At 41.3% G+C, this 26,424-nt stretch overlaps 1 long non-coding RNA gene across 1 annotated transcript in view; it reads left to right on the top strand.

Annotated features, from left to right (window-relative positions):
• LOC140896348 (uncharacterized) overlaps positions 1-25,901 on the top strand; it is an 88,283-nt gene extending 62,382 nt beyond the window's left edge. The window contains exon 4 of the long non-coding RNA XR_012154525.1: positions 25,633-25,901. This is a non-coding gene — a long non-coding RNA (uncharacterized lncRNA). The remainder of the gene's footprint in view (positions 1-25,632) is intronic.
• Positions 25,902-26,424: the final 523 nt, after the last annotated feature.

Raw genomic sequence — 26,424 nt, 5'->3', positions numbered from 1 at the left:
TTTACTGGTTTGTTTTATTTTTCCTCCCAGAAATACCACATGCAGCACAAATGTACTTCAGTGACATAGTACACATTGAGAACGGGTGACAATCCTATCCCTTTAAGGCATGTGCCCACTGGAGAGTGAGTTTATTTTACTCACAGAAATCCAGTCTATCAAAAGCCTCTTTTTAACAGAGGAGGAAAAGCCTGTTAACCTGACAAGCTGCATCTGAAAGGCCTTGGGTTCAAAGCTGCTCATCAGTGTTGGTTGACATTCCCCTTTAGTGCCTTTGGAAGTATCAAATTTGCCAGGTATTGACTGCATTGCTGAGTTAACTGTTGAATAAGCACAATTTCCATAAAGGACATAAGGCTAGGGACATATTCACCATGCATTTTAAGACATGGTTGATTTGATTTTTTTCATTCCCTTCTCCCCTCACCCCACCCCCAAACATATTTCCCTCAAACTTAAACACTGAACTGTAACAGTATTCTTGTTTTGTTTTTTATTTGAGGAGTAATAGCATCAATTTAGCATTAATTTTCAGGCATTTTGCTCAGGGTTATGGGCTCTGGGAAGAGCTAACACAATTCTTATGGTGTCTGAATTATCTTTTGCCCCTAGACATGAATACTTCTCACCAAGGTTAAGGTCACAGGCATGGTAGCATGAGCAAACTTGTCTGGAAGCTCTGCAGAAGACCAAATCTCTTTCTCCATGTATATAAATAAGAGACCCAGGATTTCAAATCTAGAGTTTAATATTTAAACTTTGTATACATGTTCCTTAAGAACAAAAAAGCCCCAATGTTGAGTTGATTTTGGGAGGTACAGAATTCTAATTTTGGAGTACGAACATCAAAAACTGAACTCCACAATGCACAAGGAAAAACAAACATTGGGTAATGCACCTGCGCAGAGAAAATGAATGAACATTCAAAATAATGCCTGCAGCCACTCCAACAGAAAATATTTTGTGGACTAAAACACAATAGAAAGGGAGTCTGAATCCTGTTTTTCTTCTGACCACTTTAAGAAGTTGGTCCAATAAAAGATATTACCTCACCCACCTTGTCAGGTTTAAGATATTGTCAGTCAAGAGGCATACAATTCAATGCAAATTCCATTACGTTCCTCGATCTCTGTGCACATTATCATTGACCTGTCATATCTGAAAACAGAATAGATTTTGGTGGGAGCTATGACTTAGTGCAGGGTTCTTACCCAACTTGTTTTACATTCTTAAGTGTCATTTTTTTGAATGAGCCAATCATGATTAGATTTTTCAGTGGATATGTCACAGAACAAACAAATACATTATAAAACTCGTGGGGACTCTTTTTTTTTTTTTCAACTAAATACGTATGCCCTTCATTTAAGTGGCAAAACCTACACAAAAGTCTGAAAATTGAGAAATATTTATTAACAAAAGTGATTTAAGAAACCCTGTATACATGGGCATATTAGTGAGGTTCAAATTCTTTTGGAACAATATTTGCCCATTGCAAGAAGTAAACCTTAACTAAATCTTTTGTGAAGGTTCAGCAAAGTAATGACAATAATATTTTGTAGTTCTACAACAGCTTTCACCCGAGGATTACAGGGCACTTTGGCAGACAATAATTAAGACTCACAACACCTTTGTGAAATATGAATCCACTCCTTTTTGCAGATAAACTGAGGTATATCCAATAATCTTGAGTGTCCAAATTGAGCCTCCTGTGACCTAATTTTCACAGGTGCCAAATGTACCTTCCCAACGGGGATCTATATTAGGATTCTTGACACAAATGGACTCTAGCTCCCTGAATGAGGTACGCAGCTCATGCTGCACAAGGTCTGCTTAAGTCTTGGTCCAGAATAAACCATCACGATATATGGGCTGCTCACTGTGCTATATTGAGCACCAGCATCTCCCATTGACTATATTTGCCTTGGTGGATACTCAGAACCTCTGAAAATCAAGGCCAAGGTATCTCAAGTTGGGCACCCAAAAACTTTAGCTCCCAAAATTCATGAATACTTTTGAACAATTTAATTTAAATAATTTGCTCAAGGTTATTCAGCAAGTCCGTATCGGAGTCAATATCAGAGCCATGAATAGAACTCCTGACTTTTGGCTTTATGCTCTAACCACTGTGATCATGCTTCACTAGCCTGGACCAGAAGTGGAAATGAAGAAATACTACAGGATTTACTAAGAATACTATTGCCACTGAATTTTTCAAACTCAAGAGGTTTGGGTAGTTTTCCATCCTCAAGAAAGTTGTAGGACTGAGACTGCTCCTGGGACTTTCACCTCTATGAGTATGAAATGGGACACTCTCCTCACAGTTCCTGCACTAGAAGGTGGTTGGGGTGCATGTCAGGCTTATTTTACTCTGGACAGCAAGTAAAACCAACCCCTAGAACTACACACACACACCCCAATCCATGATGTGAAAGCTTAGTGGCCTCAATCTCCGCCCACAAAGAGAACAAGGAAAGAGTGGAGAAAACTGGCACACCAATAGCAGGAAATGGGTGGAGTCTCAGTCTGTCATCAACTGACAATCATTAAAGAAAGGCATTTGATTGTAATTTAATGGTAAAGGGGCTGATATAATAAAAGGCATGTCTGCCCTCTGCAATGAGAAGCTGGCAAGAGGCTGTGAAAGACACCAAAGAAAATCAATGTTATACGGCTTTGGTGGCCTGGTGCAGACCTCTGCAGTGCCAAAATCCAGACGTGTGTCTTATTGAACTGAGTCCTTATGTTTTATTTATAAATTACTGCTATAATTTATAAAAGAGATACAGCGGAAGAGGGAACCCATAACATTCCTATTCTTTTTAAAGCAACAGCTACTAAATCCAGGGTAATAAATATTTTTCCCCAGCATAAAATGTAACACAATAGAATCTTTTTTACTTTGTGTGTGTTCCTTGTGCACTGTTACTACAGCAGATCTTCCCATAGTAGCGCTCACTTCGTCTATCATTCCACAATTTTTCTGTTAAGATCATTACATGTCAGTCATTTGAGATAAAAGAAATAGTCTCAGATGATGTTCATTTGGCATGCCATGTTACATTACAGGTTTTTATAACCCACACACTGAAGGTGTGAAAGAAATTAATTGCCGGTATCATTCCCCATAAAAACAAATAAATATTAATGGTTGCCTTGAAAGTCAATTGGAGGCTTGATTTTAATTCAAATTGTATTTCAACTTGTATTAGTTCAAGGACTGGCCAATCCTGGGATTTTAAATACAGATACTGACATTTTTGATTGTCACATATTTTAATCACTCTCCTAGTATAATGAGACTATGCATAATGATGTATTAAACATGACAGTGGCATTCACATCTCTGCTCTGAGTGCAGCAGGACATTAATAGATGTAATATTAGCAGTATTTGATTTTCTTGGGGCCCAAGCTTCTGTGGTGTTCTGACCATTCCATTCTGACATCAGGACTATGTTTTTATACAGCTTGAACATCAGGCACTTCTTCATCAGAAGTCCTCAGTAGTAGCACTACAAGGCTCAAATGAAGTAACAGACTGCAGGGTTCCTGCTGGCATATGCTCAACCCAACCACCTTTGAAAAGCTGGCTGTGCTTAATTAAATTGCATTTGAAACATAGAGATGAAGAGCTTGCCAGGAAAAGAACACACATGCAAAGGGACTAAGGGCGGAAGAACCTCAAAATGTTTTGTTCAAATAAGCTGCCAAGAAAGATTAAGAATCCAAACTCCCATACGCTCAGCGTTAAGCATCCAAAAGTTACATATATTTTGATCATCTGAATTACCCAAATTTCTTCCTTCAGTAGAATCTGGGCTGGAAATCTCATGGAAAAGAGTCTTATGAGATGTTTAGTTAAATCAAAGAAAATAGTTAAATGTTACCACTTATATAGAGCAAAAGAAAAGAAATTCCATCCAATCCAAAACATTTCACGTTTTCTTTAACAAAAAACATTTGCTTCCTCATTTGTTTGTCTTTTGTGCCATAAATATGTCAGTTGTTTAAAAGATGCAAGTGCCCTTATAAGTGTATGGCGGATAAGCCAGGTTGTAAAGTATTCAGGTTCATGAACTGTGTTTATGCAGTTCATTGTCTAGTTCTCATGAATAATTGATTCTTGTCCTTCCTGCACAAATATTTCTATCAGATACCATTCAAATGGATAGCAGGTGCTTGATCTGGTGAAAAATAAAGAGGCTGTGTTCTTTAAACTGTAATGCAAGACAACCTGAGTGGTGGTTTACAGAGTGGAGTCACGCATTTCAAATTGGATTCATTGAGGGAGAGAGACTCTGATTAAAAATATGCACAATTCAGATGTGTAGAAACTTCTGAGAAGTAATAGGTTCTAGACCATGCTGCCACATTGTATTTTAATTGTGTGCTGTGTGTGAATGTGCAATTGTGAATGGACTATCATTAAAACATGGCTTGGTATAACAACAGGTTAGGTTAGTTAAAAAGAAGAATATATTTGTACCTGGTAAATTTATATAACAGGATCATTATGTCTCAAGACTTAAAAAGCAGACACTGCCTTCTCCAGAATATTGTAATGACCAGGAGGCATAGAAGAGTAATTGTATTACCCAATATGTCTGAGGCTTGGTGTCTGTTCCTTTAAATTTAGAACCTCTTAAAAACAATTATCACTTTCTTCCGCTACAGGAACAGTCAGTCTACACATGAGTCAATTCAGTTCTGAGAGCCAAAGTGTGCATGTGGGCACAGAAGTGAGAAGGGCAGAGGTAGAACAACCCATTGGGCCTGATTCTGATCTCAGATCATTGTAACTCCATTGGCTTAAGTGAAGCTGCACCTCATTTTACATGGGTGCCTAATCAGAATTAGGCCCAAAGACGTATGAGAAAAGGTACAGAGATCAGGACACGATTCTGCTCTCACAAAAGTCAATGAGAGTTTTGCCATTGACATCAATAGGAGATGGAGCAATTCCTAGGAGAGTTGCTCTTTGATGTTGTCTTACTATCTGTAACTTGTACGGTGTTGTGTGTAACAAACTGATATCAATAGGGATTCTTTGGAGAAGCTCCCTGTGGAAACAATATTGTGTGTATGTTTTATCTCCTTCCCATGCTGATCTGTAGGGTGATGAGATTCTTTGCCATTCTTTGAAATGTTGATGTTCCATTAAAAATTCCAGCATTCTGAAGGGCACAGAACACAAAAGTAGCATTGATATGCATGTATTTTACATCAGTTACCCACTGCATTACTCTTTGAGAGCATGAGAAAAATACTTGCTCTGTGGGTTCTAACTCATTGCTGCCTTACATATGATATATCTTGCTGTATTCCCCCTTCGGTATTTTTGGACTATTTTAATTTTCACATCATAGACATTACCAGACGGAGAAGCCTGGAGAATGAAGTCCTCTCTTTAATCCACAAAACAGATGCAGTCTTCCCAGATTTCTCACTTCGTGGCACGTCTTTTCCTCCCTTCCCCTACTAGGGGTGAAAGAATGGCTCTGTCATATAGAAGATGGTTCTGCTTTCATGTTCATTCAGTCTTTGGCTGTGCTAATGCGATTACCAACTGGCTGGATGACATTTGTGGTGTCAACAGCTTCTGACAGGGGACCGGACTTAGAGCCACTGAACGCAATATAATGAGAATAGCTTGCAGTTACTATTAAATTTATACCACTGAACTAGGCAGGCACTCTGTCATGTTTTGGGGTGCAATCCAGACCAGTGAGAGGCTGCGTCACCACTTGTTCTATAATCCTGAGTGCCTTAAAGTGCTCTGTTGCTGTAACTTCCTGTCTGGATGCTCCCAGCCAGCCGACAAGCATGCACTGAGTGTGCGTGTATTGAGCAGCCCTGGTTCAGCAATTCTGACTCCAGCAGCCTGTTTGTTATACCACAGTCACACTTTGGTCTCCACCAGCCTTGGTTGCTATTAGCCATGTGACCGCAACACATCCCCAGTCCTGAATTTCCCCCAAACCATCTGCCCTGAAATGTCCAGCTCTCTCCTGGAACATTCAGAGGAGCAATCTGGTCCATTGATCCTTTAAAGAGATAAAAGCACAGTAGCCTGTTAATGGAGTTGTTAATTACTTCAGATCAAACACAGCACTAGGCTGGTTTAGAATAGAAGTAAAACAAGTTTATTTAATCAAAAAGTGAGATTTTAAGTGAGTTCAGGTATATAGGATAAAGTCAGAAATGGTCACAAACAAAAGTGAAAAACACTTTCTAGTGACTAACACTTAACAAAGCTACAGTCTTAGTTCATGGTAAGGTTCTTACCAAACCTCCTTGACCGGGATCTCCCACAAAATACAGAGTGCTTGTTTCCTTTATCATCTTAGTTGAAAGATAACTTGGGTGTCTTTGTCCCTCACTTTTATAGTCCAGTGAGGAAAGGTACGAGGGAGTCTGGTGAAGAAGGTCCCATGCTGGTTGCCTCCCCACCAGTGATTTCTACTATACAAATTGATCTGTCTCTGCAGCCTCTGATATGCCAATGAATGGCCACTTGACTAGGATTGTCAGTGAGTGCACCTATATGGAGGAATCAGCCTTTTCTCTGTCTGGAGAAAACCTGTTTACTTCCCCAGACTTCTCTGGTTCAAATAAATTTTAGTTCAATGTTTCCTTCACCTTTGTACAGTCTTTTGGGCATTTACCATACATCCGCCTTGCAAGAATATTAGCGATCACTGTTGTTGGTTTTCCAATTATGCCTTGTACAACACCTATTAGACACAGCTTATGACTTAGTGAATCGGGGTACACTGAACTGGTCAGGCCAGCTGAAATTCACTATCCAATATCAGTAAACTCTTTGCCATCTGGAATTGGGATGCTCTGAGGATCTCACTATCCCTGTGAATAGTTTTCCCATTCTGTTAGTCACACTAGCACTTGTGCTTTCCCCAAACCTATACCTATCCTCCAGTGCTTTGGTTTTCATCATTTATTTGTGCTTTCATTGCAGATGGGAATTCTTTAATCCTGGATATCTTTGTGCCACATTTAGTACCACACCCTCTTTCCCCTATCTCACAGTCATCCATCCTCTATATCCCCTTGCCAGTCAAACTCATCCAATTCCTAACATTTAGTTTCCTAAGCCCATGATTAATAGCTAGGATTATAGCGCCCAGTTCCAAGTAAAAGTGACCAAGTACTGTAGCTGCAGAGCTCGCTGCCAAAAGTGTGTCATGTTTTATAGCAAGTATGGGTCTCAGCTGGGCTGGAACACCCTTTTGCATGTTACTTATTTTGGGTAAGATGTTCTGTGGTAGAATGGCTTATGAAAAGGTTCACCCTTTTTTTTTTTTTTTTTTTGAACACCAAGAGGCGCTCTGAGTGAGGAGGCTCAAATGAGTGCTTTAGACCCTGAAGCTAGTAGTATCCTAAAAAGCTCTGTCTTCTATAAATATTACCCTATCCCTGACCTTCCTCCATTTTCCATGCTGGATTCCACTTCTGAATCTATTCATTTTGAGTCAGCAACACAATCCTCCCCTGGAACGGACAACATGGATACACCTTGCCAGCTATAGCAGTTCATAACGTATATATTATTGAAATTTTGGCAATGGTGTCTAAAACCACAAACAGAATAAGTTGTACCTAGAGAAACTACTTTTTTCAGAGGCTTTAATAGCCAACAATTACTAAAAATATCCTTTATATAATTTCAGATATAGTATTTAGTGCACAACAAAATTCATAAATCAACTCTTCACAAAGGCTTCTCTTTCCCATGCTATTCAAAATATTCATATAGGGCAATGTACAGTTCCTAAGCACAGACAGCAATTTCTTTCTGCTCTTTATGAAGAGAATTTAGTGCTAGATGAAGATGACAGATTGGTAGTCTTCACATCTGAAATTCTCTCCTCTGCCACAGAACAAACATAAGCTCCAGTTCTGCAAACACCTGGGCACACACTTAACTTTAAGTGTATCAGTGATCCCATGGGTTTGCTCACACTATTATAAGCTCTAAGTCCCAGCAGATTGGCACCCCATAGCACTTGTCTCTCTACACACACACTTCTCTCTCTCTCTCTCCTTACCCCACAGACCTCACAGTCTAACTAAATGAGACACGGGAAGCAGGGCTGTGAAGTGATTTGCCCATGGTCATGCAGCAGAGCTGGGAATGGGGACTAGGTTGTCTTGCAGGCCCCTGACCACCCTGCCCAGCCTATATCTGTTCTAAAGGGATTGACTGGGGTGAGAAGGTATTTCTTTTTCATGCCTCCAAAAACAGTGCCAAAGGAGTGGGGGTGGAGGTTGGTGACACAATAGGAAAGGTGCTGAGACTACCAAATCATGTTAAGTTGCCAAACTCTGATCACTGCCAACCTCTGCTGGATTCAAAGTGGTGATCTGGATTTGAAAGAGTGCACATGATATCAGTGCAATTTATAAAGTTTTGCTTACATTATCTGTATGCACACACTGCATGGGCATCTACATATATTGCCCCTACTAATCAAGAAACATCGTCTAGTCAGGTTCTTATACCATGCTTATCATAAGAACATAAGAATGGCCATACTGGGCCATCCAGCCCAGGATTCTGTCTACCGACAGTGGCCAATGCCAGGCACCCCAGAGGGAGTGAACCTAACAGGTAATGATCAAGTGATCTCTCTCCTGCCATCCACCTCCACCCTCTGACAAAAAGAGGCTAGGGACACCATTCCTTACCCATCCTGGGTAATAGCTATTAATGGACTTAACCTCCATGAATTTATCCAGTTCTCTTTTAAACCCTGTTATAGTCCTAGCCTTCACAACCTCCTCAGGCAAGGAGTTCCACAGGTTGACTGAGCTGAGTGAAGAAGAACTTCCTTTTATTTGTTTTAAACCTGCTGACCATTAATTTCATTTAGTGGCCCTTAGTTCTTATATTATGGGAACAAGTAAATAACTTTTCCTTATTCACTTTCTCCACACCACTCATGATTTTATATACCTCTATCATATTCCACCTTAATCTCCTCTTTTCCAACTGAAAAGTCCTAGCCTCTTTAATCTCTCCTCATATGGGACCCGTTCCAAACTCCTAATCATTTTAGTTGCTCTTTTCTGAACCTTTTCTAATGCCCGTATATCTTTTTTGAGATGAGGGGACCACATCTGTACGCAGTATTCAAGATGTGGGCGTACCATGGATTTATATAAGGGCAATAAGATATTCTCCATCTTATTTTCTATCCCTTTAATGATTCTTAACATCCCGTTTGCTTTTTTGACTGCCGCTGCACACTGCATGAATGTCTTCAGAGAACTATCCACGATGACTCCAAGATCTTTCTCCTGATTCGTTGTAGCTAAATTAGCCCCCATCATATTGTATGTATAGTTGGGGTTATTTTTTTCAATGTGCATTACTTTACATTTATCCACATTAAATTTCATTTTGCCATTTTGTTGCCCAATCACTTAGTTTTCTGAGATCTTTTTGAAGTTCTTCAGTCTGCTTTGATCTTAACTATCTTGAGCAGTTTAGTAGCATCTGCAAACTTTGCCACCTCACTGTTTACCCCTTTCTCCAGATCATTTTATGAATAAGTTGGAATAGGATTGGTCCCAGGACTGACACTTGGGGAACACCACTAGTTACCCCTCTCCATTCTGAAAATTTACCATTTATTCCTACCCTTTGTTCCCTCTTTTTTTTTTTTAAGCAGTTCTCAATCCATGAAAGGATCTTCCCTCTTATCCCATGACAACTTAAGCCTTTGGTGAGGGACCTTGTCAAGGGCTTTCTGGAAATCTAAGTATGCTACGTCCACTGGATCCCCCTTGTCCACATGTAGTGGATCATCACCATAGTATCTGAGCATTTTCCACTAGTGTATTAAGCAATGTGACAACACATCTGTCATGTGTTGCTTTTTCTCTCACCCTCTTCCCGGTGCAGTGGAGTGTCTTGTTCCTTAGTAGTGTTTTTTTTTAAATATAAACCTGTTGCTCTGTATGTGTTAGAGAAGGCATTTCAAAGAAATAGGCCTTGCCCTTGGAGAGGAAAGTGGAGAGGTTTGTGATGGTCCTCAGTTCTTTGTTGAGTTCATTCATTGCACAATCTCAGACCAGCCCCTGAGGAAGTTTTGTCTCTTGCACAGGTGAGTTTTACCTTATTGTAGAGAATTCCGTTCTGCCAGAGGAGTGTGGTTGTCGACAAATCTTTGTCCTAGAGCTCTGGATGATCTTTTAGAGATTCTGGGCGCAGGCCATGTAGCACTTTGAATATAAGGATGAAAACTTCCCTAGCAGTGATCCACTGTCAGTAAAATGCGGCCTGCAAAGATGTGCTGTGTATCTTTTCAAGAGCTCTGTCTGGAAAATTTTTAATGTGTAATGCTATACAAGTAAGTCACAATAATATTAACAAATAATACAATTTTAGTAATTAATTGAGAGTAAGAATGGTATTTGGTGTGATGGGATGCTATCACTTTAAAAGCAGGGCAGGCTGGGAACCTTAGAGAGGATACACACTGTGGTGAAGGAAGCGCTGAGGAGACCCCGTTAAGCAGCACATTTTGAAAGTATGGGTTGTGTCTGAATTTTTTTCATTGATTTTTTGCTTCCTTTTCTTGCTAGTAAACTGGGATTTGGCAGAGTATTCCTCTCAGCTCTTAGGGTACGTCTACAGTACGAAATTATTTTGAAATTATTCTATTCAAATTTTCGGAAGCTATTTTATACATTCGGTCTTCTGTGTCCCCACTAAAGTGCGTGAATTCGGCAGATTGCATCTGCAGTATCAAGGCTAGCATCGAATGTCAGAGCGGTGCACTGTGGGTAGCTATCCCACAGTTTCCGCAGTCCCTGCTGCCCATTCGAATTCTGGGTTAAGCTCTCAGTGCATGATGGGGCAAAAACATTCTCGCGGGTGTTTCTGGGTGTGTCATCAGAAAGCTATGGCAGACAATCGCTTCATGCCTTTTTGGCATGCAGATGCCATACTGCTTTCAGCAGATGGTGCACTGCTGCTCTCCTGCTACTATGAATCCACCTCTCCATCTCAACTCTGCTCGGCCATCATGAACCGAGCAGCACAGCTTTCACTGCCAACTCTGCTCTCCTGCTATTGCCACGCTTCTGAGCTTCTCTATATTGTCTGTCCTGGGCTCCCATCTCTGTGAAAGCCACAGAAGACAACCATTTTCAGCCTTTGTTCGGCTACCATGAACCAAACAGCACAGCTTCCGCTGCCACTCTGCTCTCCTACGTTTTGCACCCTTCTTTCCAGGATTACCCGTGCAGGCGCCATAGCCATGGAGCCCGATCAGGTATCCGCTGCAGTTTTGACCATTGTAAATACCTCGCGCATTATCCAGCAGTATGTGCAGTACCTGCAAAACCAGGTGAGGAAGCAACAACAGCGTGATTACTATACTGATAAGGACATGGACACAGATGGCACAGCATGTGGCGATTGGGAGATCATGGTGCTGTTGGGCCAGGTTCATGCCGTGGAACGCCGATTCTGGGCCCGGGAAACAAGCACAGACTGGTGGGACCGCATAGTGTTGCACGTATGGGATGATTCCCAGTGGTTGAGAAACTTTCGTATGCGTAGGGCCATTTTCATGGAACTTTATGACTTGCTGTCCCCTGCCCTGAAGTGCAACGACACCAAAATAAGAGCAGCCCTCGCAGTTGAGAGCGAGTGGCCATAGCCCTGTGGAAGCTTGCAACGCCTGACGGCTACTGGTCAGTTAGGAATCAGTTTGGAGTGGGGAAATCTACTGTGGGGGCTGCTGTGCTGCAAGTAATCAACACAATCATTGACAAGCTGCTATCAAGGGTAGTGACTTTGGGAAATGTGAAGACCATTGTGCATGGCTTTAATGCACTGGGGTTCCCTAACTGCGGCGGGGTGATAGATGGAACGTATATCCCTATCTTGGCTCCGGAACACCGGGGCGGCCAGTACATAAACTGCAAGGGGTACTTTTCCATGGTGCTGCAAGCACTGGTGGATCACAAGGGACGTTTCACTGACATCAACATGGGATGGCTGGGAAAGGTGCATGATGCTCGCATCTTCAGGAACTCTGGTCTGTTTGAGCAGCTGCAGGAAGGAACTTACTTCCCAGACCAGAAAATTACTCTTGGGGATGTTGAAATGCCTATAGTTATCCTCGGGGACCCAGCCTACCCATTAATGCCATGGCTTATGAAGCCATACACACGCACCCTGGAAAGTAGTATAGGCTGAGCAAGTGCAGAATGGTGGTAGAATGTGCATTTGAGCATTTGAAAGCACGCTGGCGCAGTTTACTGACTCGGTTAGATCTCAGCACAACCAATATTCCAATTGTAATTGCTCCTTGTTGTGTGCTCCACAATATCTGTGAGAGCAAGCGGGAGAAGTTTATGGCTGGGTGGGAGGTTGAAGCAACTCGCCTGGTGGCCAGTTTCGCACAGCCAGACAACAGGGTGATTAGAGCACAGCTGGGTGCCGCTACACATCAGAGAAGCTTTGAAAGCCAGTTTCATGACTGGCCAGGGTATGGTGTGAGAGTTGTGTTTGTTTCTCTTAAAGTTACCCGCCCCCTATATATATAAAAGGAAATAAAGTCACAATTGTTTAAAAACCGTTCTTTATTATTTGTTGCACAAAACATTGAGTGAAATCAAAAGCTAGATGGGGGAGGGGGGTGGGAAGGACAAGTCCAGAAACCAAATCAAAATGTAGAATATGCCAGCTTTCTGTTGCTTGTGAAATCCTCTGGGGTTGACTGTGTGGATCCCTGTAGCCGCCTCCTCCTCACCCCCCCCCCCCGTGGGGTTGGGCGTCTGGGTGAGGAGGCTATGGAACTTGGGGAGAAGGGAGGGCAGTTATTCAGGGGCTGCAGCGGCATTCTGTAGTCTTGCTGCCTTTACCGCATTAGATCCACCATACAGCGGAGCATGTCAGTTTGCTCCCCCATGAGCTTGACCATAGCATCCTGCCTGCTCTCATCACGCACGTCCCTCCTCTCTTCGTATTCATGTAACGCTTTATGTGACTCTGCATTTGATTGCCTCCACGCATTCAACTGGGCCCTATCAGTGCAGGAGGACTGCATGAGCTTGGCAAACATGTCGTCCCAAGTTCGTTTTTTCCGCCTTCTAATCTGGACCAGCCTCTGGGACGGAGTAGATAGGGGCCGCATTGAAACATTTGCACCTGCTGCAGGAGGAGAAAAAGGGAGGGTAGTATTTTAGAAGATACATTTTAGAGAACAAAGGGGACACTGTTTCTCAGTGAAACAAGCAATTCATAGTACACAGCACATGTTCTTTCTGTACAAGGTCTCATTTTGCCTCTTATACTGAAGTGCCTGCCACTTTGGTGTGAGTAAGCCATCACCATGCAGCCAGGCAACAGAATTCAGCTTGCGGCTCTCTGGGATGATCGCTTCACACAACACTCTCTTCCCCCCCCCCGCACCCACCGCAGGGCTCCGATGAGGCTCTGAGCAGGGATGAGCCCTTTAAACTAAACACGAACAGCCCAGAGTGGCTGGGTTTCCCCCCACCGCGTGGCTTCGATCAAGCTTTCACTCACCAGAAGTGCCTTCACTAGGGTCATGGTCCGGGAGCATGCTTTGGGAGTAGAGGGAGGCTATTGGCTCCAGTGTTAAGAATAGTTCCTGGCTAGGGGGGAAAACAGATTCCCCACTTGCCGCCTATGCATTCACCTCCTCCTCTTTGTCCTCCAAAAACTCATCCTCCTCGCTCCGTGCTACTCCCCCCTTGCAGGTGTCCCTAGACAGTGGTGAGGTAGTGGTGTTGTCACCCCCCATAATTGCATGCAACTCACGGTAGAAGCGGCATGTATGGGGCTGTGACCCAGAGTGCCTGTTCGCCTCCCTGGCTTTTTGATATGCTTGCCTGAGCTCCTTGATTTTTGTACAACACTGTTCTGTGTCCCTGCAGTAGCTTCTTTCCGTTATGGCCCTGGACACTTTAGTGTACGTATCTGCGTTCCTTTTTTTGGAAAGTAGTTCTGCCATAACAGATTCATCTCCCCAACATGCAATGAGATCCAGTACCTCCTGTTTGGACCATGGAGCTTGTCTGCAAATCCGGGACTGTGTGGTTGCCTGTGATGATGGACTGTGCTGATTGTAAAGTGCATTGAAATCTTTAGCTGAAAAGTGCTACATAGGAAATAGCTATTCTTATAAGTAGCCCATTTTTGTACAAAATTTAGAAATGTGTAAAAATATAAAGCTAACTCAAGAGACCCCCCCATATCTGTAATTATGAACACAAACTAGCACCTAAGTTCCCCAAAACTCATTTTCAAAAACCACCCTGATTTTTCTATAGCTAACTAAAGAACTAAACACTTTCATGGAAATATAGGGCTGGAAGAGATTTCAAGAGGTCATCTAGCCCTCGGAGCTGAGACAGGACGAAGTTATACCTAGACCATCCCTGACAGGTGTTTGTCTAACCTATTCTTAAAAACTTACGACAGGGATTCCACAACTTCCCTTGAAAGCCTACTCCGAAACTTAGCTACCCTTATGGTTAGAAAGTTTTTCTTCATATTCAACTTAATCTCCCTTGCTGCAGATTAAGCCCATTACTTGTCATACTACCTTCAGTGGACATGGAGAACCGTTGTTCACCATCCTCTTTATAAAAGCCTTTTACAGACTTGAAGGTTGTTATCTGGTCTTCCCTTCAGTCTTCTTTTCTGAAGACGAAATTGCCCCCCCCCCCTTTTTAACAGTTCTATATAGGTCAGGTTTCTAAACCTTTTATCATAATTGTTGCTCTAGCCTCTGGCCTCTGGCTCCAGTTTGTTCACATCTTTCCTTAAGTGTTGTGCCCAGAGCAGGACATAATACTACATCTGAGACCTCACCAGTGCCACACAAAGTGCGGCAATTACCTCCTGTGTCTTCTATACCACACCACACACTTGTTGATACACACTAGAATATTAGCTTTTTTTGCAACTGTCACATTGCTGACTCGTATTCAGTTGGTGATCCACTAAACCCCCCAGATCCTTTTCAGCTGTACTACCACCAAGCTACTTATTCACCATTTTGTACTTGTGCATTTGATTCTTTCCTCCCTAAGTGAAGACCTACTTGACGCTATTGAATTTCGTGTGTTGATTTCAGACCAGTTCTCCAATTTTGTCAGGATCGTTTTGAATTCCAGTCCTATCCTGCAAACTGCTTGCACATTTTTTTATATAAGCTTCACAAAAGCCTTGAGAAGTAGGTAATTATTGTTAGTCCTGTTTTGTGGATGAGAAATCTGAGGCACAGAGAAGTCTTCCCAAGTTAGAGAAGGAACCTAGGCTTTCTGAGTGTTAGACTGGTGTTTCTACCACAACACCAGCTCTCATGAGTGAGAGCTGATATGAGCAGCTAAATACCGGATGCCTTAATTTAGGGCCCCAATTTTGAAAATCCAAACTACACTTCAGAGTTTATTCTTCCCTAATAACGTTTTTGTCTGAATAAGGAAAATCCGTATGGGTAAGGTGCATTAGAGGTGAAGATGTTCAAAGGTACAAAGGACAGTTAGAGACCCAAGTCTCATTGAAAGTCAATAGGCAATAACTGCCCTTTGTGCCTCGTAAAATCTCTCTCATACTCGCACACGTAGGCCACATATTCACAAACTTGCATGCCACGATGTTCATGTTTTAAGGACCTCAGTTGTGCATGCATACACTGTGATTGCACAGGTAGCTGCAGAAACTGTGCATTCAAATGACCCATTAGATGCATCATTGATCACTTACATATTCTAAATCTATTTACCCAATTGTGTAGCAATAAGTCCACAAAACACATGCTATCTTATGGACACAGTAGACAAAATATCAGAGTCAAATAAAAATATTGCAGGACACTGAAGCTACTAAGATCAGAATTTTGTTCTGTTCATTTCTTAATTAGACTTTGAAATATGAGTAGACAGTAGTACTGTAGTTGCAGTGTTCTCTAAATTATACCTAAACCATGTGTAAGGATGAGCTACTGGGCCACAGCATATTAGTGTACTGTCACTTGATTATTCACATTTCCACTTGCTCACCAGCCAAAGAAAGAGAAGCAGTGAGTCTGAAACCTCAGCTGGCTTGACTTAAAAAGCTCTATCAATAATAATAATCGAAACCACATGAAATATCTATGTAGAGCATAATTTAATTTTTAATAGTGGTGTTCAGAAGTGCTGAACTCTCATATGTGGGTTTGGAGCCTCAATATATCACCAAATCATGCAGTAGAGAGGATGATTTTTAATACCAGAACGAGTCCTTGGTGTTACTATGCATAGTACTAGAGCTAAGCAAATAATTTGCATCAATTAACTATCTGTATGAAGTTAGACTTTGGTTTTGTTTGTGGAAAGTCCATGTGAAGATGATTCTTTCCTCCAATGTGGGACTAAGCCCAGTGAAATCAGTGGAAAGATTCCCATTAAGCTGTGGATCAGGCCCTATTAGAAATTACTCCACGGGCTTCTTGTGATTTGCTTTTTAAATTTTGCAAACAGATTCCAAGCATTTGATAGCGAGGTCTGTAAACAGGATTAGGGTATTTTAGAAAATTATGAGCCTTTCTCTTTCTGGGCAATGTTGTCGTTCTGTACAAATTAGCCTACTGTCAGAGTTGTCATCTGGGCACAGACTGACTTAATTTTTCTTTATCCTGTTCACACAAAGTAATTACATTTGTTTGCACAGTTCTAGCTGCAAAAGGGTGTGGTCTGACCTGTGTGTTCTCTGGCTCAATAAATCACCACTATGCCAGGAACCAATCCCCATTGTGTGGGAAGGTAAGCAATGTCTCATTCTGTATGAAACATCCATAAATACTGAAGTGCAGGAGCTTAAATGCACATCCCTTCATGTTTCTTCCTATAGGTGTGTGTTAAAGATGGGATGTTGCCTTTCACTAATCGGATAATGAATATATTATATACACTGAAATAAGAATAAATAAAATAAATTGACTAACAGGCCACTCCCACTGGGTTATTTTATGTTATGGCACAGTTGTTAAGCACTTGGGAAAACCTATTAATACCAAGCAAGAGAATAATATCATTTTGTGCTGTAATTCTACTTGTCACACTTTTTTTTTATTTCACATCTCTCTCTCTCATCTTTCTTTCTAATTGGACACACAAATATTAAGCTGTAACTACCTATACAAAAAAAATGAGAGAAAAGTCTGAACAGGTCAGCATGTGCACAAAAAGTTCTACAGTGTGAAAGTCCAAAATCAACTAAATACAGAGGGATGTGTGTGGAGGGGAGGGTGTGTGTGTACACATATATAAAAATAATTGGGAAAATGGGTTAATAAAAAGAGCTGACTTTGACAACTTGCCTATTTTAATACACAAAGCATTTAATAGACCAATGCACTGAACATCTGTATTGGATAGGTTCTGGGTAGGAAACAGCAGCAGCCATAAAATACTCAGCCACATCCTATATATAACAATGAAGGTTTGAAAACAAGGACACTAGGTTATATATTAGGCTTTTTTCCTTTAGTGAGCACTTGTTCAACAACAAAAAGCAGGCAGACAAGACAGTGATGTAATGTCTCTTTGAACAGATATCACCTTCCATCAGTGTCAGTAATTCATTTCCCCAAAGGTGGGGTGCACTGATGCTTAAACTTGCAATTTTTTTTAAAAGACTTGCCCCCCAAATTTCTGATGCTGATACAAATCTGCCGGACTAAAGCATATTGTAAAAAACAACTCCCAACTCCACCTGGAGTTCAGTCCCACAGTAGGTGCTTGCTAGATGAAGAGTCTATACCTCTTGTCTTCTGAACATGACATACAGGTGAGCAGGCACCGCTAATTATGCAATGTTGACAGACAGATGGAAATAGGGTGGAGGTACTCTGATCTTTCCTGCTTGCTGCCTAAACTGAGCTCATACCCACACAGTGTACATGGTATAATTAAAGCACATGGATGTCTGTCTTTCTCACAGCCCATTCCTGGCAATGACTCTTCATTTTCTTTATCAATGACCTGATGTTCAAAGGGCAGAACATCTATTAATTTTCATGGGAGCTGCTGGGTATTCAGCATTTTTGAAAACAAGACCACAAGTATTGTGATTTTACATATGGTGAGAGTGGGGTGGTATATGAGGTCAGGTGTAGCTCGGTATAGCTGTCCCTGGGTATGGTGTCAAGTATCAGAGGGGTAGCCGTGTTAGTCTGGATCTGTAAAAGCGGCAAAGAGTCCTGTGGCACCTTATAGACTAACAGACATATTGGAGCATGAGCTTCTGTGGGTGAATACTCACTTCGTCGGACACATGTGCATCCAACGAAGTGGGTATTCACCCACAAATGCTTATGCTCCACTGTTAGTCTATAAGGTGCCACAGGACTCTTTGCCTGGGTATGGTGATTTCCTTAAGATAGAGGACCTCTCTATATCACATCCCAGATGTGGTTGCTGCTGATGTAGTCAATATTTGTCTCCAATCGCCGCACAGAGCTACTGTACCTAGTATCATAGTATATCTCTATACTTAGAATAGGATATAATTATGGTGGCTTAGCTACATGATAAATACTGGGTTTTTTTTCTGGCAATCATTATATCTTGGCCTGGATTCCTGGATATATAAGTTATCATAGTACAATAGAAACACAATAACAACTTTACTGTTGAGTGCTAAGCAGTTCAAGAGTTCATAAAACTATATAGCAGGAAATTTTCAAAGAACTGAATGACATTTCAAACTGCTTGACTTTCATTGACTCAAACCCAAGTCAGGCAACTAAAACCCTGCACAGCGCTATGGAATTTTACCCCCAGTGTCTAACTCTATAGTACTATAGCACATGTTGTTTATGTGAATGAAGGGTCTTCTAAATTATTTTGGACCTGTATTTATTGTGTCTAGTGCTTTAGACTGTGTATGAATCTTTCCATATTAACTATACTATCATGAATTCCTAAAGTACAGCTGAGGGCACACCCCTGACTAGTTATTGTTCTGAAACAAAGTGCACAGTATATCGATTGGAGAGGTTTCCCCAGGATGAAACCTCAGTTGGATAAATTCGCCTGTTAGAAAGGGTGCTAGTCTTTCGCACACTCCTGCTTCTATCCAGAATTCCAATGGTCCAGTGAAAAGAGTATTAACAAGTGAACCATGAAACCAGGCACTTACTGCATTGGTGTCAAAACACTTCTTCAAGCCTAAATGATCACAGGCAGCAAGTTAGCCACTTTCCAGAGCACATTTTCCAAAAAAGGAATCTGCAAATGGCTCATTTTATCCCTTGAAATTACATTCACTTCTGTAATAACCTGGTCTGAGCTCATATTTTGCCCTTTTAAGATAAGTCGTCTTCCCAACCAATTTTTTCTCCTTAACAAGAAACAGGATATATTCCACTTTGCCTACTTGTTGTCATTTGAAATCTTAGAGACTCATGGTATGAGACACCTGTTTATGGAAACAAACTTTCAAATATATTTACTTTTGTTTTCTTTGGAGTTAAAATAATATTTTTATCAAGTGCTTCTACTGTGTTATGTTTTGTGTGGTTCCCAAGTATGAAATTGGTAAATTTGCATATTTTCAGAGGGGGATGGGGGAATCTTTATTCCTCCATAGAAAAAAGTATCGAACTTTGTATTTACAAACACTGAATAAAACAAGTAATTTGTATCCTAGCCAGATAAAATAGGAACACTTGATAAATTCTCATTATGTCCTTGTACTTCTTGAATCAAATACTTCAACTATTCTTGGCTTCTGTTTGTGTAATTTTACTCCTTCAATAACGTGCATTGTACTATTTTTTAAAAAGGCCTTTCTTATTCTTTACCCATTATTAATATCAATATTATTAAATCCACTATACAGTCACTACTTAGAATGAATTGCATTATTTCAGATGCATTGTACATCTCATGGGACACTTACGGTATGTCTACACTGCAGTGTCAGCCCAGGGTTGGAACTCCAGCTCAGGTATAACCCATCCTTCCATTGACACATAAATCATGGTAATGCAGGGTCAGGGGTAGCAGAGCCTTCCCAAAAGGGGGTGGGGGCAGAGGCCTACACCCCTTTCTGTGGCCCCACCCCTCCTCTTCTTCCTGAGGCCCCTGCCAAGCCAGAGTGGGGCCAGGGTGCGCGGGCCCATCCACCTGCCCAGGGTGGGGGACCCGAAAGCAGCCCTGGGCCCCCCACCCCAGGTGGGTGGAGGGTCTGCAGCTTCCCACAGCTGCTTGTGCCCTTCTTACCCTGACCCAGCTCCAGCCAGGGGGAGGAGGCAGATGTGGGGCCTGTGGCAAAAAGTGGATGGGCCAGGTCCATCCACTTTCAAAAAGTGCAAGCATCATGTCCTCCTCTCCTTCCCCCCGTTCTGGCACCCCTTCCAAGGGCTCAGATCCAGGGTCCCAGTACTCCATAGGGGTGGAGGATCCAAGCCCTAGCCAAACAGGGACCCAGTGTTCAAGCCTTATTGCTTTTCAGTGTAGATGCAGCTCCTCTGGACTCATGCTCTGCAAGTCTGCCAAAAATGTCCCACAAGCACATGGGCTGACGTTCTTTGTCCTCTGGACAGTCAAATTTTCCCACACTGCACCATGAACAAAGGGCTAGAGTGGCCACATTTTGGGAGAGCACTAAGAAGACTGGGTTATGGATGTCTGGACTCAGGCCTACTTAATGTAGTGTAGACCTGGAGCCCTAGGTTGGGACCCAGGGTTCAACAATTCCTAACCTAATGAGTGTAGATGCTCAAGCTAACTTGAGTTCTACTAACCCTGAATGTACACTGCAGTGTGGACATACCCTTAATATTTGACATGATCTTTGGGAGAAGACCAAACAGCTCTCATAGTGTACTACAAGCAAAGACTTATTCTCCACTACTCCTTAAGGGAAAAAAGGATTTTTAGGACATTTAGGATTCACTCAACCTAATGGGAAAACATGTATCTTGCAGTGGCATCAATAATATCTCACTGTCGGCCTTAGTATACAGAAATGGAGGTAAGTACTGAAGGTGGTATTGAATCCTAGTTGAACGACTGTGTCTGTATTCTATTAAATGTATCTTTTCAAAGGGGAATATTTCATTCATATAAATGTTGCGTTCTTCATCACAGAGAAGCAGCCTAGCAAAGGGATTTTACATTTTTGCCCAGATCCTCTGTTGGTGTAAAAGGGTGTAAATCCATTGACTTCAGTAGACTGTCTTCTCACATGTATCTAGCAAAACTTGTGAAGTTTTGGTTGAATCTACAATGATCTGTACTGCACAACTCATGTCCCCCCTCTCTGACCAGGTCTACTTCCATTTCTGTCCCTCCCTCTGCTCCACCAATGATACAAGCCTTGAGACTGCTTTTGTTGCTTTTACCTGCAATTATCACTGGGTTGTCTTCCATGCTGCACTCTGTATGTGAGTGTGTCCTTCACTTGCCTCATTCTTATCCTTACTAGAGCCTCACTTCTGCTAGGAAGCTTAAGAAAATTCACCTTCCATCTGTCTACCTGCCTTACTGAATAACTGCTTGATCACATTATTCTCACTCTCCCATGAGCACCGCTTGTTGTATCAAGTAGAATGGTAGATTGTCTCCTTTTGGGGGCAAGAACTGGTGGTGAGATCCTGGCCTCAGTGAAATCAATGGGAGTTTTGCCATTGACTTGAGTGGCATCAGGATTTCATCTTGTGGCTTCACGTGCTGCTGTGAAGTGCCTAGCACAGTCCTCGGCAATTGAAATCAATGAATGATGAAGATATTGAACAATAACTTGTGGTGAGTTTCACATTCGTCTGAGCCAGTGGATGGCCTCTGCAGTTCTTCATGGCTTTGGTTGTTTTGGGGATTTGCTTTTACGATTTTTTTTGGATCAAAAGCTATACAGGTGAGCAGGCACTGCTGATTACACAATGTTGACAGACTGATGAAAATAGAAATTGTTTGGATCAAAAGCTTCACGTGAACTCCTATGAATACAACCGCTGAGCTTCAGCCATGACCATCATAACCCATCACTTTCCTTTATATTATTGGCTGAATGTTCAGGACGAGCTTAATACATCTGATTTAGTAGCGCGTCAGTTCAGCAAATTACTTAAACATGTGCCTAATTTTAAGCATGTGAAGTCAGCGTGGGCTATTGAGATACTTAAAGTTAGGAATATGATTATAAACCTTGATGGATCATGGCCCAAGGGCCACATTTTCTCCACTGTAGTAGCAACAACAATATTTTGCACAAAGGGAAACACAAGCACATCCGTCCAAGCAGCAAGAAAATCAGCACCAATCAGTAACACCCTTGTAAGGAAAAAAAAAAACATTAACTGTGTTTGAAATCCAGGTCTCCCCTCCCTCCATTCACAAAATGATATAGAACAGCTGGCCATGAAACCTGGCTGCATATTTGTTAAATGGGAACAGATTAGTAAATCAAATTTGTTGACCAATTTTCAAGTATGTGGCCTTGAGATATTTTAAAAAAAAGTTTACATGGAAGAGGAGGGGGAAAATGTCCTGAACATTTCGTGCTGGTGGGTAAAAATACCTTTTTTTTTAATTCTAATCTCTAACTTCCCTATGAGTACCCTGCTAAAACCTCAGGGAATTTTATATAGTGCATGTTGTCAGTATTTTAATCATCCCCAGCTGTCAAAACTCTTGTAACCCGCCTCTTCTATTTAAAATGTGTCTTCTAGGCATAAAATAATTAAAGGTGTAGGACCATAAGGTAGGCTCAGAGCCACTGCAATGTGACAAAACCCCACATATGAAAGGCATTATTTCAGGAAGTTTTAAATATAAATTTTGTTTTGTCAGAAGGCTGCAGGGCACACATTTTCTATACTGTCAAGCTTGATAGTAATAATATTTATATTTCAAATAAAAAGATTAAATTGCAGTCTTATGTGTTTCTGGTTTTCACATAGTTTTTATCCATGTATCACAGTGTTCCATATCAGTGTGTCATCGAAACTTTTTTTTTGCTGACACCAGTTTTGCTTTATTGTAATATTAAGTCTTGTTCTGCCAGTCCCTGAATTGAAATAATGAGGGCAGACAGTAGAGCGGTTGGTGTTAGTTATTTTACAAATACTTTGTTTGACATGTACCTTTAAGCTCCCCCCTAACAAAACAAAACCATTCAAACAACTAATTTTAAAGAAATATGTTTGGCTGATAAGTTTATATTTTTAATTAAAACATTTTTATTTCTACAATTTTAGCCCCTCAGCCACCCTGCAAGTGCTTATCCAAGTACTTAGCTGTAAGCATCTGAGTTTCCCCATGGGGATTAAAGTTAAGCACAAGCATAAGTATTTGCAAGATGGGAAGGCCAGAGTGGTTTACAATTATTTTGATCTCCTGTGGGATTTTTATTTAATTTTAAAAAGCAGTAAGCCATATTGCACAGAATAAAAGTCTTGGTTGTTTTGAGCTTCTGTAATATCTGCTTGACAAGCCCCTTTGTGTGCCAATGCTTATTAGCTGCTGTTTGTGAACTTTCTGGTAACGCTCAACTATTCGGTGTTCAGAGCTTTGCAGTCCCATGAGTTTGAGTCCTAGGGTTTGTTTTATGTCATCTATGCAGCATTGCACTAGACAGAACAATGGGGAGAAATGTGAAAAGGTTCTGACTCACTCTGGTATTTGAACTGCCAATTGGATTCACTTACTCTGACAGCTGGGATTGGGTTTGCTCCTTTTGGAATGAAATGTGAGTGTGTGTGAGCTCAAAACTGGAAATACCTCACTGAGAAAATCCTCTCCACTTCTACCCTTTGGATTTGTTTCTTTGCTTTTTTTTACTGTGCCCACAGTTGGTTATTCCCATCTGAATCACCAGAAGGTAGGAATTTATTGGTCCCCTCGTCCCATGAAGCACTCTGTGTGAGAGCAACTGAAAGTTTTGATTCTCCTCTCTCCTATGCTGATTTCACACCAGTATAACTTTAGTTGAGTTACTCCTGCTTTACTTCTGGATTGGGGGCAACAGCAATGCTTATAATATGTGGGATGCAAGGATGAAAAGGCAAAGTTGCTAAAACAATTTTTGAGGGACAGGCTGTAAATAGTTCATCTCCATTAATCCTCTCAGGAATATTTGGCTTCTCTTGTATTGCATAACAGTAGAAGTTGCTTAATGTTTATTTACTTCTATGCGTTTTATTAGAATAACAAAATTAGTCTTGCAGCACTAAATGCCGTGAGCCACTGTGTGGCTTATCTGATCATGTGCTTCTCACAGCAATCCATGCAGATAGTCACTTCTCCCTGCAGTTTGAACACTCCCATTTTTTTGTGCCGTAATATCAACTTTCTTGAGAGCTGTGTTATGAAATATTTACTAGCAGTGAAAATTCACGGGTTGGTGGATTTATGATCAAGTAAAGGCACTTTTTATTCTTTGCTCAATGTTTTGCAAACAGAGAAGAGTTTCTGTGGGTGGAAACCTGACGTTCTCCTCCCCATCCTAAAATACTATGAAACTGGCCAACTCCATTGTCATAACAGTGCAAGATGATACATGGATGATGACGATGATGATACATGGATGATGCAAGACAGGCAGCTGTCAGTTTAATGCCCAGGCAAGTACACCCTTGCCTGTTCCATGCATGATCTGTGCATGTTTGCATCAGATACTCATGATCTTTGTACTTTTGGCCAACCAGCTGAACTAATTGAAATACACACTGCAGTGAGAGATCTTTAACTGTTGTTAAAAGTAAAGCTTAAATACAGAGAAAGAAACCAAGGACAAAGAGAAGAGAGAAAATAGGCATTATTACTGGTTCCTCTATTCGAAATATCACCTTGTTCGTAATTCCTCACCATATTTTTTCAGTTTGAACTAATGGATGTACAAATCAATCTATTGCAGCACACGCATTTCAAATGAGCCAGGCCTATTTCATGGGAAACATCTGGCCTCATTATACCAGGTAACACCTGCGTGAAATTACATCTGTGCTGAAGTCTTTTAACAGAATTTGGTAATTAAACTGAGGCAATCTAATCAAAGAAAGGCGTGAAGAAGGTGAAACATGAAGTTTCATTCCCTGCCATGCAAATAAACTGCAGTAGTGTATCAGTTCTTTCAAGAAATAGTTAATATCAATAGCATTGAATGTTTGTGGTTGGATAGATTTCATGCTAAAAACAAGCATTAATAGTATATCCATAATATGCATTCTGAACAAAGTGTCTCGGGTACTGTTTGGATTTACTACACTTAATAGCATATTATTTGGAGAGTGTTCTGTGCTGTTCTGACTATGCTTTACAAGGATATACTGTGGCTCAATTTCCTTTCAATATATAACTGGGCTCTTTTCAAATTTTACACTCATTGTAAAGCCTGGAATAGTTGGCTGCTCCACCATTCAATCATTGCCATACCAAATGGGTTCTGAATTGTCAGTGCCAGCCTTGAGCGGCATGTAGTTGAGAAGCTTGCTCAGTGTAAGACCCATGTTAGAGCATGGGTACATGAAGAGAGCTGGGGATTTTGGTGCATGCTCTGTCCCTGTGAACTGGATCTTAGCTCAAACTTGGATGAATTGGGTGAAATTAATTGAGTTTATGGCTTGATTTTCAGCTGCCTGCGGTGATCACAAAAGAGCGAGATGCAGCCTCCAAATCCCAGGGCTGATTCTACATTAGCCTCTGACCTGGGCTACTTTACAGTGCACCATCCGACTGTGGCCCCTGGAGGGCAATGCATCAGCTGAGAATAACCAGAGTACTAAGTGCTCTAGGAGCACCTGGACGTGCCCCCCTCTGGCAGAATGTGCTGCACTGATCATCTTAATTCCAGGACTGATGTATACAAAGTTTGTACTAAAATGCTATAAATAAAGTGAAAACTGCACCAATAGGCAATTCAATGATTTAAATGCTCATGTCAAAGTATCCAAGATTTTCAGTAAAATTTTTTAAACTTTGAGTTGAAAAAGTCTTTGACTAAATAACTGATGTTTGCTGGCCCCTAGGGTGGTCCTAATACAGAGAACACTCACATTTCATTACCTAAAGTAGCCATAGGATTTCAATGTTTTTCTACATAAAAACCACCTGAAAAAATATTAATCTGCTCTTCAAAATTACTGAAATTCCAAACAAAGGAGGCTTGGATATGAAATTTTCATGAAATAATAACCATAGCGAGTGCTTCTCATCAGTAGGTCTCAAAATGCTTTGCGAAAGAGGTCATAGATGCGGAAACCAAGGCACAGAGAAACAATGTGACTTGCTCAAGGTCACCCAGCAATCCAGTGGAAGAGCCAGGAATAGAACCCATGTCTCCTGATATCCGGTCAATATGTACACTAGGCAACACCACTCTCCCTCCACTACCCACCAATTTTCTAACTATAGTGAAAAGAAGAAA

This window comes from Lepidochelys kempii, chromosome 12, assembly GCF_965140265.1.
Source record: "Lepidochelys kempii isolate rLepKem1 chromosome 12, rLepKem1.hap2, whole genome shotgun sequence".
NCBI lineage: Eukaryota > Metazoa > Chordata > Testudines > Cheloniidae > Lepidochelys > Lepidochelys kempii.
This window is presented reverse-complemented; position numbering and strand designations above follow the sequence as displayed.